Source organism: Gallinula chloropus (assembly GCF_964237585.1).
Source record: "Gallinula chloropus genome assembly, chromosome: 2".
NCBI classification, from domain to species: domain Eukaryota; kingdom Metazoa; phylum Chordata; class Aves; order Gruiformes; family Rallidae; genus Gallinula; species Gallinula chloropus.
Genome location: NC_140086.1, coordinates 13436440 through 13442439, shown reverse-complemented (window position 1 = coordinate 13442439; position 6000 = coordinate 13436440).

Below are 6000 nucleotides of genomic sequence, written 5' to 3'. Positions count from 1 at the left end.
CTACTTGTGGCTGGCCATTGCTACCTCCCTGTTCAGCACCACTGAGTCACCTGGCACCAAGTGTCCTGCTTGTAGCCCTTGGAAGCTCCCTGGGATTTGACTTGGGCAATAACCTAATGTTCTACAAGTATTTAAGGTGATATTATTTTTTCTCTCTCTCATGACCAATTCAGGACTGGAGAAGGAAGGCGTTTATTTGGACTGGCAGGGTACAGGCTATCCAGAGTGAAAATCAAATCCCCCTGCAATGATTGCTGTCTGAACTTGAACACAATTACTGTACCAGCTATTTCATAAAATGGAAGACTGAAGGCAGCATCTGCTCTTCTGGCTTTCAAAAGATATATGTCTGTTGTGAAGATAATCCTCTAAAATCATACTGAAGATTAATTTGAAAGTTTTAAAGAACAGGAGGTTATTCTGAAATATATGACTGTTAAGCTCTAGCACTTCACAGCCCCAGTCAGCCAGAAATAAATGAATTCTTAGCACTTTAAGAGAAGTGGGATATTCATCCTGTTGCAAGCAATGTCAGACATAGCTGCTGCCAGCCTGTGCCTCTGGAGCATCTTTGACATTGGTCAACAACTGTCCTGTTACTTACTCAGACAGGGACTGAAGTCGACACAATGAGAACAGATTTATGATTGAAGGACAGACAGAAAAAGAAAAGAGATCCTGTGTGGGGGATGTAGGATCACAGGGCCATAGGAATTGAAACAGTGGCGTCAGCACACAGGAAATGCAAAAATCATGGCTTTAATCTCTTACCCAAGCAGCTGTAAATAGAGAACTATAGTATGTGCTTGAGAAGTGGCAGTAGCTTTTGGTAAAAGTCTGTGAAGGTAACCTACATCTCATATCCTCCACATCTGCCTGTCAGGGTCATTGTGTGCCCAGCATTACCTTGTCTTGGTAAGGTGGGTAGCAACCTTTCTGAGGATGGAATAAAAGAAGGCTCTCTGGCAGGTGGAGTGACTTCTGAGCTGCTTTGTGGTCAGACACCTTTCTGTTTACGGAGGCCAACCTGCTTCCTGAACAGTGTTTCACCTTCGTCTTTACTTGGTAGAGAATCTCACCGTGTGTGATGAGCTCAGATGCAGAGCACTTCCAACAGTAAACACTCTGGTTCTGTTCCTGTGCCAGAAAGGATTCATTTGGGATTAATATTTCCCTACTGAACAGTGAATGGTTACGTTCCAGTGCAAACAATGTCCTGACAAAACAGAAGCGTCTTTGCAAATGTCACTGCATTCTTATTCACAGGGTATTTTAAATCATCACTGGACAGTGATGAACTGGTCAGCAGTTTGGGGTTCATATTGGTGGGCTGTAGTTTTGGGCCAGGAGTCCTGATGGCTGGGTGCAGGACCCTGCACTGAGCAGAAGGCAGAGCATCATATCCCCATCAAAGCATGGGAGACCTCACAGCTGTCTTTGGGGCCAACAGGGTTTGGTGAAAAACAAAGCAGCCCTAAGGTAGTTTCATATCCACAGCCCAGGCAGTCTTCAATGACTGGGAACACACATGTGGGGAAGGGAGGGAGAGGAATTAAACACTGTGGCTTCATTTGTACCTTGATGAGAGAGTAATGACTGTGTCCAAACCTTACATTTCTTTGTATGCTATGTCCACCCAGATAGGACTTATTATTTCTCTCCCCTTTTCAGCCCACAGTAGTTTGATGATAAATCTTGCCAACAATCTTCAGAAAGCTGAAGATTAAGTATGTTGGGAGTACTTTAAAATAACAAGCTCCCTGGGGAGAAGTAGGATGAACAGCTGAGCTGCAAAACACAATCTTGAATGCTGAGACCTGGCACTGCTTGTGAAAGGTTGAACTGCTGTCTGTGAGAGATGGCTTGGGAAGGGGAACAAAGCTTGGTCATGAACAGTTCCTGTTCAGGATGGAGACCCAGGACAGGAACCCACAGGGCACTAAGTGAGCTATCAACGAGGATTATAGGTTGGTTATAGACCCTGCCTGGCTGACCTGGCAGTGAGGCTTCTCCCTGCCTTGCTGCCTGGGTGGATTTCTTTTGCAGACCAGCAGAGACCTAAGCCCATCACTCACGCTTCCTTAGATGCAGTAGGTTTGTATGACATTGCAAAAGTAGAACAAAAGGCATTAGCAGGGGACTGAGCCCATTTGTGCTGCCCCAGCCATGCTGCAGCACTTGCTGTACAAGCAGGTGGGTGGAAGGGGAAGCAAGGGTGCAGAAAGGTGCCAGGAGCTGCTTGGCTGCTTTAAGGTGAAGTTTGGATCACAGTTCAAGGCTCCTGAGTACCAGCTCCTCTGCACTTCAGCATGGTTTTTTCTTCCTAAAAGAAAAAAATCCTAGTAAAGCAAATGCAAAATATTGAGTTGGAGATGTTATCACAAAGCTGAGGTCCCCCCTGGGCAGGGCACAGAATGTAGTACTTCACTTCCACAAAGCATTTATTTTATTTTTCAAATGTGAAATATTTTCCTTTACACCAAAGCATCCATCAGTGCTCAGCAAGTAATCCAGTCACTGGGGGAAACCCAACAGCGTTGCACGACACCAGCAAGGACTTGTGGCAGTTGGCAGGTTCTGGGTCTCCATCCCTGTTGACCAACCTGCAACAAGCTTGCCAAAGCAAGCTATAGTCCTGTACATATGCTTCTGTATCTGCACTGCTCTTGGCCCATGATCAGCTCACAGCATCACAGCTCACAGCATCACAGAAAAGCAAAATCCAGCTCTTTATGCTAGGCTCCATAAAATGCCTTTACTTATTTTCAGCTGGATGCCTCTGCCTAGTTTTTAACACATGGGTTCCTACCTCAAAAATTACAGTAATTCCATTTCTGGGGGCACTTTATACCTGCAGAGGAGGTGGCCTATTTAAACTTCTAATTTCTTCCAACCAAATATCTCTTTCTCTTGAATAATGTTCAAATGACTCCCCAGCAGCAGATGATTTGTTGTTTAGGTCCTCTGACATACAACAAGAATTAACTCCTATTTGTAGCTGCTTGAATTTGACAGCAACATCCCCAGTATGGGACACTTTGATTCAGTCCAGATCCTGCAGAATGAAAAGCATCAGGCCCCACAGGATTTCAAAGGTGCTTGGCAAGAGCATTGTGCACCCATTAGAGAAACCCAAAACAAAACATGTCTGTCTTTAAGTGCCTGTAGTAATTGTGAGGAATGGGTTTAAGGGACTCTTTCCTTCGATGCACCAGCCCATCTCTATAAATACAGTGGTTACAATCAGAGCACTTCTCACACAACACTGAAGCCTCCTGATGCTCTTCCCATGGGACAGGTAAATGCTTTAAATCCATTAGCTGAACAGGCCACCCAAAACTATGTAACTTTATGGATGAGGTAGGAGTGAACCTGGAAATAGAGTCTCTATCTTGACTTTCATTTTATTCTTTCCCTTCCACTGGAGATCTGGCTTAGCGTGGGACTGTTCTGCTTTTTCATGAGAAGGGGGCCTGAGTCATTTTTTTAACATACTGACTATTGAAAACCTCCCCTTATGTAAGCTTTCCATTCCTTTGCAGTCCTAAACATCCTATAACTTTGTGCTAGGCACAGCCCCCACCTTGGTTTATCAGGCAGCTCAGAGAAACACCCCCTTTGTAAATACCAGGGAGTTTTCTGTTCCGCCTCAGATTCATAAAATGAAACCCCAGCACGTCCTGTTCAGCTGTTCCTGGGGCACAGAGCAGTTCATCATGAAGAGGGAGGGACTGCTGCCCTGAGGTGCCTGGCACAGCGGGCACAAAGGAATCAGTGCTGGGGCCGGTGGGTTGATGCTCGCAGACCGATGCATGGAGGTTTTCTGTTGGATGGCAACAGGAGATGCAAAGCACAACCAGCCTCTGAGCACAGCGGGAAAAAAATGGTTCAACAGATGTCACCAGGGATGATATCTGGAGGGGGGAAAAGAGGCAAGTCTCAGGGAAACATCGTGCTTCAGGCAGCGATTCGGGATGCGAATGGCCGGCTGGTGAAGGCAGGGTGCCCACGGGGCTGTTTGCTGCCACCACTTCCCTGTGTTAACACCACAGCTAGGACCAGCCCCCTTGAGTGTAGACACTTTGGTAGCACACTGTCACCTGCTCACTGAAGAAAGCTATTGCTGGGCCACACAGGAAGTGCATCCTTAGGGGTGCCATGTCCAGGGTTGGTGTAGCAGGCTTCAGGGAGGTGGTAGTATCCAACACTGGAGCTCGCTTTATTCTGGTGACATTTTGCACTGTTCTTGATACCATGTCAGGAAGAGGCCAGGACCCCACTGTGTTTGGGCTGGGATATGTGCACAGACAGCCTCTAAAATCTCTAAAATCTCTGACAGAGATTTTAGTTTCACCAACAAAGACAATCAGAGGATGAGGGGACAGGAACTGTCAGTACAGGTAGGAAACATCACATAAATTGCTTTCAGTACTTCAATGTGTATTTTCTATATAGCAGCCATGACTTTCGTAGTGATTAATAATTAAAGGAGAGGCTAGTTCCTGGGACAAGATTCTCTGTTGTAGTAGGGGCTCCGCAGACACGCATCGATTTCACTACATGTGTAGGCACAGATGTGGAGTCTGCTCCTGCCCTGCTTGTTGCACAGCAGCTCTGGAAACTTAAACTTTGGGAAACAGGAGCAGAAGTTGCACCTGGAAGTGTAAGGATGTGCTTCTTCGTGGCAGTGAGAACTGGGGGTAGCACCTGTGCAGCCTTGCAGCCTTTCCTTCCCACTACTGCACTTAGTTCCAAAACAGCCAGTGGGACTTACCCTCCACGCCAGCTCTTGCCACATGGGCTGAGGAGTGATGTACATGTTTACATCCATGGCCTTCAGCATTAAATCTCCTCTTAAAAAAGCCCTGTAGGCAGCTCAAGGCAGGAATATTACATAGCTGATTTACACCTGATGCTGAAACTGGGTTTAGTTTAAAATTTTCAGTTCTGTACTAGTAATGAACCATTACTGAATTCAGCCCAGCAAGGTGATGTGGTTGGAAATCATGCAATGAAAAGTTTGATGCTGGGTTTGGCTTTTTTCTGTGTTACCAGGCTGTGAACAACCCACCACTGAGAGGGCTCACAGGCTGCTCACAGTGTTCAGTATTTAATCCGGAAACAGAGTGCTTCAAAACCTGACTTTGGTGAACGTGCAGAGCTCAGTGGCATGTCCCAGGGACCGTTTTGCCACCAGACAAATTGGCCTGGACTAGACGTGCTGCTATAAAGTATTACACACATTGCTACACCCTTCCTCAGTGTAGCTCATGGTTTTTATGACAAAAGTTATTAAGCCTTTTGGGGAATTAGAAAGCTAAAGCAACAGTAGCTGCTTGGGGCACATCATCACCCAAGGCTGAGACAAGTGCTGCTGGTGATGTCTGTTATTATTACTGGTTTTTATGGTGGCTTGTTAGTGGGAGAAACAGAAGGAAAATGAGGGTATGTAAGAAAAGAAATTGAAGAGCACTCCCTTAAAAAGCCAGAACAAGGACTTGGGGCTAACTGCAAACTTCAGAAGGCTGGAAAAAAAAAAAGGAGCAATTCATTTTCTGCTCCACTGGAGAAAAGGGGATTTTGCACAGGCTTTTTGAAGATATAGGATTGTGTGAGATATCTGATTTAATTACCATTTTTCCTCCTAGCAGAGATTTGCTCAACCACTCAAGTAAATCAAGTATGATTGGTGCCAGTGAAGGGCAGGGCAGCTTCTGGACAGCTAGGCTGGGAGATCGCACCTCGTTAAACCAAGGCAGAGCAGGGGCAGCTGTGTCCCAAAAGTCACCCAAAAGAAATGAAAGGACACAGAATTTTGAACCCAGCTGATCTCTCAGGTTAAGCTCCCTAACACTGTTTCATTTCTCTGCTGCAGTTCTCAATCCAGTAAAACTACTGGTGCCTTATGCACTATGGGTGCTTCATCACAGCAGTGAACTTAGTTATGTGTCTTGGGAAGAATGGGTCTTCCTCCTCTGCTGGGGTTCCAATACTTAATTC